The sequence below is a fragment of the Hippopotamus amphibius genome, chromosome 9 (genome assembly GCF_030028045.1).
Source record: "Hippopotamus amphibius kiboko isolate mHipAmp2 chromosome 9, mHipAmp2.hap2, whole genome shotgun sequence".
NCBI lineage: Eukaryota > Metazoa > Chordata > Mammalia > Artiodactyla > Hippopotamidae > Hippopotamus > Hippopotamus amphibius.
The window spans coordinates 129,835,444-129,843,935 of record NC_080194.1 but is presented as its reverse complement, the minus strand read 5'-3'; positions in this window follow the sequence as shown (position 1 = coordinate 129,843,935).

The following is an 8,492-nucleotide window of genomic DNA, read 5'->3' as shown; positions in this document are numbered from 1 at the left end:
GGAGCCTCCATGCCGCCCAGTTTCCATCAAACTTCCCACGGGGACAGCGGTTGCTCCCAGTTGCAGGAGTCCCAGTTCCCCTGTGGTGGATACGTCTTATTTCAATGCAGGACTCAGAGTGGGGCCCTGCGGCATATGGCGAGTCAGACATCCAGGTGTTACCTCTGGGAGGTGAGTGGAGCTCAGAATGACCCTGGGAGCTGGGTGTTTCTTGGCCTTCTGAAGGGAGAAGGAAGGCTTGGGCGGGGGAGACCACCTTGCCTGTGAGGGAGGCGTGCTCGGGAACACAGGCACAGCACACTGGCCCCAAACCATGGAGCTGGACACGCCAGATACAAGGAAGACACTCATGTTGCTGGGGTGCCTTCCTCTGGATTTCCCACCAAGGCTGCAGGGATATTTAATCCTCACAATAACCCTGTGAGGTAGATATTATTATTACCCCCATGAACTCATTAAGGGTCTTGGTTGCATATAACAGAATCTACTCTGGCTAACTTAAGCAGAAAACCTTTTTCTTAAAAAATATTAGGTAAAAAACCAACAAGGACCTACTGTATAGCACAGGGAACTCTACTCGGTATTTTGTAATAACTTATAAGGGAAAAGAATTTGAAAAAGAATATATATATATGTATAACTGAATCACTGTGCTTTACGCCTGAAGCTATCATATTGTAAATCAGTTATACTCCAATTAAAAAAACATGTATAGAATCTACACGGTTAAATCAATACAGTGTTGACAAAAGAAAGAAAATCAGGTTGCTCGCTGAATTCAGGGTGGGAGACAAAACAGGGTTTGTAGTTGATAGTTATAGATAACACATGTTATGGGGGGATGCTTTAATAAGAACACGACTGCCCTGGTACCAGAACTCCTGCAGACACAGGAGCCCTGCCGTTGCATCCCCAAAGATCCAGTTGCCATTGCCACCGTGAGCATCTCAAGCAAACAGTGCCCAAGTTGACCACCCCCATTCCCATGGAAATCTTATGTGGCTGCATCTGGTTTATGATTCAGGGCTTGGGTCCTGGATACACATGGCCTGGAAACTGAGTTTTTTGTTTATTTGTTTGTTTGCGAAACAGAGTTCTACTCCTACATTAGTGAGTGCAGCTCATACCGAGGGTACTTCCCCAGAGACAGAAGGTGATTGGAAGATGATGGACAGCCACGGATATGAAGAATGCCCCCAATACTCCACTTTACAGATGAGAAAACAGAGGCACAGAGAAGCTGAGTGATTCACTCAAGGCAACACAGCTAAGAAGTCGCACAGGTCTGATTCAAGTCCAAGCTGTCTACCTACAGGACTGAGCTCTCGTATGGACATGGAGGGTTTGGACAGGTGGAGAGGGGAGGTGGGAGAGGTCATGTCCAGGGCAGAGACCTGTGTGATCAAAGGCACAGAAGGAGGGGGCCGCTTCTTGAAGGAGGACCCGTCATTGCTCATATCCTGCTGAAAAGGGCTGGGAGTTTAGACAGAGAGCTTGGGGGACCCACAGAACTCCTGACACCTATCAGGTGACTTGATTCCAGGGCCCAGAGTGGCCACATGCCTGTGTTGGGGTCTCCAACACAAGGGACCGTGAAGGCGGCCTGGGGCTCCATGTGTGGCCGGACCCCATCACTCAGCCCCACGTCCCCCTCCCCATCCCCATCCCCCTTCCCTAGAGCCAGCAGGCCTCTCGGAGCTGGATGTTCTCTGAGCCAGGTTGACATTGATGGTAAACAGAGACATTCCAAACCTAGAGGAATCGTAACAATGTGTCACCAGGGGCTGAGAGCAGGGAGGTGACACCGGGCAGGGTTCCATGCAGGCCCAGCTGCAGTGGCCTTCGCAAATACTCCAAGTGCCTACTGTGTGCAGGACGTGGGGGTGCGGCATTCCTGAGCTCCCTGCCCAGAAACCGTGGCAGCCGGCCCGTGGGTGCGGGGTCAGCCTCCTCTCGAAGGAGTGGAGAGTGTTTCGATCTGGCCTCTCCTCTGCCTCTCCGGCTCCTGGAGAGCTTGGGAGGGGCAGGGTGGGGCCATCGGAGCTGCCATCTCCGCGGAGGCTGGGCCGGGACTGCATCTCCTGCCACCCCACCCCAGCAGGCAGCGGGGCCCTGCGGACGGGAGCCAGCTGTCCCTCGACCCTATCGTTACTGTGCATTCCTCTCGGGCTGAATCTGAGCTAGAAGGTAGAAAACAAACATCTCGAGAGAAGGGTAAGACTCCAGACCAAGGTGGTGCGGTGGTGGCAGGTGCAGAGCAGGGCAGAGCTCTTCTCTCCCCACGCAGGAGGTTCCTCTGAATTGTGGGAGGGTCCAGGAGATAGATTCTGCCCTGGGGGAGTCCTCCCCACCCACACTCTCTTTGTTCCTGAGGTTTTCTCCTGGTTCCCATCCTGGGTCTCTTCTGTCGGGGGACACAGACTGTGTATGCCAGCGTATCACCCCATCACCCTAACACCCAGCCCCTGGGTGGGTCTCTGGGGCTTTAGAACAGCCAACAGCCACCCACCCATCCCATCCTCAGCGTGTCCAGATCTACGCAGCTCAGAGTGTGGACCAAAAATTGTTCCTACCGCCCTTGAGCTGAGCCCAGCACGGGGAGTGAGGGTTTAGAAATCTTTCCAGCCACTGCTGTGACCTGCAGGCACGTGATGACTATTGTCGCATGATATGAAAGTATTGGTCCATGATGAATCCGCAAGGCCTCAAACTAGCCCCTCACCGCAAAGTTGACAAGCACCTAGCTCTGGGAGCTGCAGAGCAGGAAAAAGCCTCCCCAGGAGCCAGCAGGACCACGAGCCTCATGCTCCTTCCCTTTGTCTCTCTGAGCTCAGATCCCTGAGAGCGTGAGGACCATCAGAGCTTCTCCCGCGGGGCAGGGGGTGGGCAGGGTTCGGCTGAGGTCTGGGGGACCCAGGCTGAGCTCTGGGGGCCTGGGGCAGGATTCAGAGGGGACGTCCAGGAGGGCAGTTAGCTAGGGGGTCTCCTCTTTACCAGTAGCCCCTTCCCCGTCCCCTGCAGCCTCATGGGGGCTCTCCCTGTAATGCCATCATTCAATCCCACAGATTTGCTCCAAGAGCTGCATTAGGTACCGGATGGACAAGGCTCCAGCCCCCACAGCTGTGGGAGATGTTGGTGTCACAATGAACAAACCAGTAGAGGAACCAGGTGATTTCAGGTGGACATAAAACACGATGATGTAATAGGGAGTGGATGGGGTGGGCTTGGGGCGGGGGTGCAGTGTATTAAATGGGAGACAGTGCGCCACCCACAGGTGGTGGGATTGTAGACAGCTTAACCAGGCACAAGGAGTCATCCTAGAAACCCTCAAGAAAAGAGAGAAGGACAGAAAGGAAGGAGGAGCTGAGCGCTGGGGGCTTTGCCCTGCCCAAGTTCAAGGTCAGCCTGGCCTCTCCACTTGCTCAGAGCCTAGAGGAGCCCAGCCACCTCTGTTAGGAGAGCTACAGGCAGGGCAAGCAAGCATCCCCTCTGCTGGCTCTCACCTTCGAAGTGCAAGAGGAGGCGGTTACATTTCCAGGGCCCCCAGATCTTGCCCAGGCCTTGGAGGGGGGCCATCTATGGAACGGTACTGATCTGTCCCAAACCCCATGCCACCTCCTCATATCTTCAGATCACAGCATTCTTAAGCACCAGCTCCGAGTGCGTGCCCACGTGAGTTCTGAGATGCGCTGAACCAGGGATGAGCAGCAGCAGGAAGGGGGTTCCTGGCTGTGCTCCCTGTCCACCAGTCGCACCATCTCCCCGGCTGCTCCGTCTGCCTGGCCTCTTGGGCAAAAGGCCTCCAACCTCATTCTCACTCTCCTCTTAGAGTTTCCCGTGTTCCCGGTGCTTTGGGGGAAGACTGGTTGTGAGAGTCAGGACTCAGCCAGTGCTGAGAAGCACAGAATTGGAACTTTCTAAAGTGGAGGTTCTCAGACTCACAGACGTAGAGCACAGACTTGTGGCTGCTAAGGCAGAGGGCGGATGGGAGAGGGATGGACTGGGAGTTTGGGGTTAGTAGATGCAAACTATTCTATGTAGAATGGATAAACAACAAGGTCCTACCATACAGCACAGGGAACTATATTCAATATTCTGTGATAAACCATAACGGAAAAGAATATTTTTAAAAGAAGATATAGGTATTGATACAGAGATGAGTCACTTTGCTGTACTGCAGAAATCAACACAACATCGTACATCAGCTATATTTCAGTAAAAAAGATTCATTCATTCATTCACACATTCAATAAAGACTTATTTGGCCTGGCTTGAAAATAAATAAATAAATAAATAAATAAATAAATAAATAAATAAATAAATAAACACAGTGAAGGTTCTCAACCTTGGTGACACATTAGGATGCAGTGTCCAGGTCCCACCCCAGAGCCTAACTAAATTTGTTGGAGGTGGGGTCCTGGCAGCTGCATCCCCAGGGGTTGCCAAGTGCAGGCAGGCAATTGTAATTTCTGACATCCTGTCTTCCCCCCTTTTATACCAGGTGGGGTGGAGGTGAGGAAATCCCAGACTGAAGGAGGAATGAGGGACAGGGAGAGGAAACCTGCGTTCTGGGTCAGCCCTGAAGACCCCTCCCTGGGACTGTGATCTTCCTCCTGGGCCCCCTTCACAGGATCGAGGGTTAAAAAGCCATCATGTCCCTGGTGGCTGAGCGCAGTTGCTCCAAAGATGGCAGTAATGAAGACTCTTGGGGGCAAAGTGGAGCAGGTGCCTGACCCATCAGACCTCCCCGGCCCCGGGAAGACCTCCCGGTTCCTTAGCCACTGAAATCTCAGCCCTTGCGCTCCCAGCTCAGCCCTGGAATCATGCCCCAGCCCTATTTTCAGGGTGGCCACTGCCTCATTCTGCACCATTTCCTTCCAAACAAACGGCTTCCCCTTTGCGGAGGTTATCAGAGCACGTCCAGGGTGGGCAGGGCCGGATTTCTGCCCTGGGCACTCCCCGGAGGTGGGAAGGACCAGAGGATGTGGCCCTGGCAGGGCTGACTGACCCCGGGCTGATTCTGAGCCAGAGTTCCAGGCAGGGCTGCTGGAGTTCCAGCTGTCTGCCCAGGGCACCTGGGATGTAGGGATTCCCTTTCAGTCTTGGAATAAAGCAGCCTTGCAGACAAGGACCAGCCTGCTGCCCAGTGAGCCGTGCTCTTCGATGGCGGTTGCACAGATACCTGTGTAAACGCTCTGTAGGGACCTGAGGATGGATCCCTCAACAAAAGTCTCACAACTGGTCTCTCCCCTTCCACCCTGGCCCCCTTCAATTTGTTTTCCTTGCAGGGACTAGAATGAGCTTCAGAAAACATGGGTGGGATCAATCATTCCCCTGCTGAAACTTTTCGTGGGTTTCCTGTTGCCCCAAAGAACAAATTCAGACTCCTACCATGTCCTGGAGAGCTGCTCAGCGTGGTCCCTGCCTCTGATTTCTCCTTCCTCTGCCCTCCTTCCTGCTCATTCTTGTCCCAACAGCCTCTCCTTTTCCTCAGACACACTCAGCTTTTTCCTCCCCAGGGCCTTTGCACTTGCTCTTTATTCCTGTGGCTGGTTGTTCTTCTCTTCCACCTGTTGCCCTTAAGAGAGACTGTCCCAGATCACCCTGCCTAAAACAGCCCTCCCATCACTGTCTCTGTCATGCTGTTTTATTTCTTCCCAACACTTATCACAATTAAAAGTGTCTTCTTGGGACTTCCCTGGCTGCCCAGTGGTTCAGACACTGTCCTTCCACTGCAGGGGGTGCGGGTTCAATCCCTAGCCTGGGAACTAAGATCACACATGCTATGAGGTGCAGCCAAAAAATTTAAAAAGTAAAAAAAAAAAAAAATTGTCTTCTTTATCGATTTGGTTTTTTTCTTTACAGTCTATCTCTACCCCTAGAAAGTAAATTCCTCAAGGACAGGGACCTCTTCTGGCCTGTTTGCTGTGAGTTCCTGGGCCTGGCAAGTGCTAAGTGTTAGCTGAATGAGTGAATGAAAGAAATTGACAGAGTTTCAAAGCACATAGGGGTTTAGAAATGAATACGTCACTCTCCCAAATGGAATACGTGCCAAGGATTGTTCTACATGCTTTAAATATATGAACTCCCTTAATCTTTCAACAACTCTATGAGGTAGGTAGGAGATGTATTATTCACGTTTTACAGATGAGAAAATGAAGGCACAGAGAGACTAAGTGACTTGCCCAAGGTCACACAGCTGGTCAAACCCAGGCATAGCCGGCTCTCCGTGCCGCACCATCTATAGGGAAACATCAGGTGTGATGCAAAATGTTTAGATGGGTTGCGCAGGACAGAGAAAATCCATTTTGTTCCATGCGGCTAGAGGGCAGGGGGCAGGGGAAAGAGTGATTTACTAAAAGAAGCAGCAGAATCCTATGGTGGGGTGACTCAGAAGCCCCTCTGCTTCCTGCCACCCTGGACTCAGTTACTCCATTTCCAAAGTGCAAAGAGGATGGGACGGGTGGGGAAGATGACAGTGAGTGGGACTCAGATGGCAGGGACAGGCATGAGGATCTAGGTCAGAACCTGGGAGGTGGAGTGCAGTGCACGCCTGCAGCTCCTGCTTGTGCAATGTCCAGCTCCCCTTCCCCTGCTGACAGCACCCATTCTCTCTTGGGAACCTCTTTTGGCCAAGGGGAGGGGGCTGCCCAACAAGGTGCCAGGGCTTCTCCTAGCCATGGGGTAGGCATGTGACCCAACTGAAGCCAGTCACATCCCCTCTCCAAACCAGGGAGTCCCAGCTCAGAGAAGCAAGAGGGAAGGAGGAAGGCGATGCCCATTCCAGACTCTACCCAAAACGTGCACGTCCGCTGTGGCTGGGGGGCCCCCACCATACTCACCTTCCTCAGAAACCCCTGCCTCCCCATCTGACCTCATTTCCTACCCCTTTCCCATCACTGGCCACATTCCTGCAACATCATCACTTTTCTCCTCCCCAGACAAGGCAAACTCCTTCTCACCCCAGGACATTTGTACTTGCTGTTCCCTTTGCTTGGAACATTCAGCCCCAGACCTTCCTTTGCACAACTGGCTTCTTCTCATCATTTCAACCTCCATCAGAGGTGTCCTTAGAGAGGCCTTCCAAGATCACGTGGCTGAATCCTGACCCACACAGCTGGTCAGTGGCTACCACCTCCTCCTATTGTGTTTTCTTCACGGCACACGTCATCATAGCTCAGCTTATTTTGCTGATTTACTTGTTGGCTTATTTCTTTCTGCATCCCCAGTTGACATAAGCCCCACGAGAGCCCTTCTCTGAGTGTCTCACCTCCCACTGCCTCCCCGGGCCTGGCAGAGCCCCAGGCACTTCATTGGTGCTCAATAAATAATGTTTGAATGAATGAATGAATGGGACAATCGATTAAGTCTGACCTCAGGGAATCCTCATAGGGGATACTTCAAGGAGAGAGACAGTGAGGGAATTCTTTGTCTTATTTTCAAACAGGAAAACTGGGGCCAAGTAGAAGAGGTGGCCACATTAGAACTCACTCAGCCTGTTCTCCCTTCCCCGCGGGAGCAGAATTTCTCCACCTCAATCCTTGGGCTTTGGGGTCACTTCCCACTCTGCTCTTGGGAGTAGAGTCGCCCCGAGGGCAGCGAATCCCCATCTGTAAGCCTCTCTTTCTCCTCTCCCCAAGCTTCCAGGAAGCAGTCTTTGCTTCTCTTCTTTGTGAGACACAAGTGTGGCCGGAGGAAACTTTGAACACCTGGACTGGAGGCACCTGGGAGGAGGGAGGATGGGAGGACAGGTGGCCGACAGGCTGGGTCCTGCCCTGTGCCCGTCCTAACTCATCAGCTGGCATGTGGGTGGTATGGTCTGACTGGTTGGGTGAGGGTAGGGTGTGGGCCAGCAAGGGTGCCAGCCAGTGAACTGCGATGACACCCCCACCCTGGAGATGGGCAGGCACTCTAGGGAGACAGCTCGTCTCCCAGTCTCTCCAGCATCCCATCAGCACTGACTCTGGGTCTGGGACCCTCAACTCAAGAAGCTCCAAGATTCCCTGGCATCCTTCCAGGAGCCAAGGAGTTGCTAGGCCAAGGGATATTACACTATCACCTGTAGGGGAGTGGAATTTGCCACCCTAAAATATGTCTCTTTGGCATATTCATTACGTTAAGCTGGTTATTTTCTGTAAAAACAGCAAACATGGGGAAACTCTGAAAAGTAAGAGTTACCCTCTTGCAAGAAACATTTATATTTGTAAGGGGAATATTTGTGTTTGTAAGGGAGTCTCTCTCTCTGCACCGGGAAGAGGAGGATGACCACATCTCTAGGAACTCTTATCAGTGGAGAAAGCAATGACTTGAATTTGCATAATAACCTTTCCCTTGTTTGCTGTGCTTTTCTTGGTCACCTCCCGGCACTGACTCTCCCCACCCTCACCATCCTCTTTTGTCGTTAGCTGAAAACTGTATTTAAAGTGAGGGCTTTGGCCGTTTGGGGGAGAAACTCAGTTTTTCTGGGTGTCCCCCATGTGTACATGTTATTA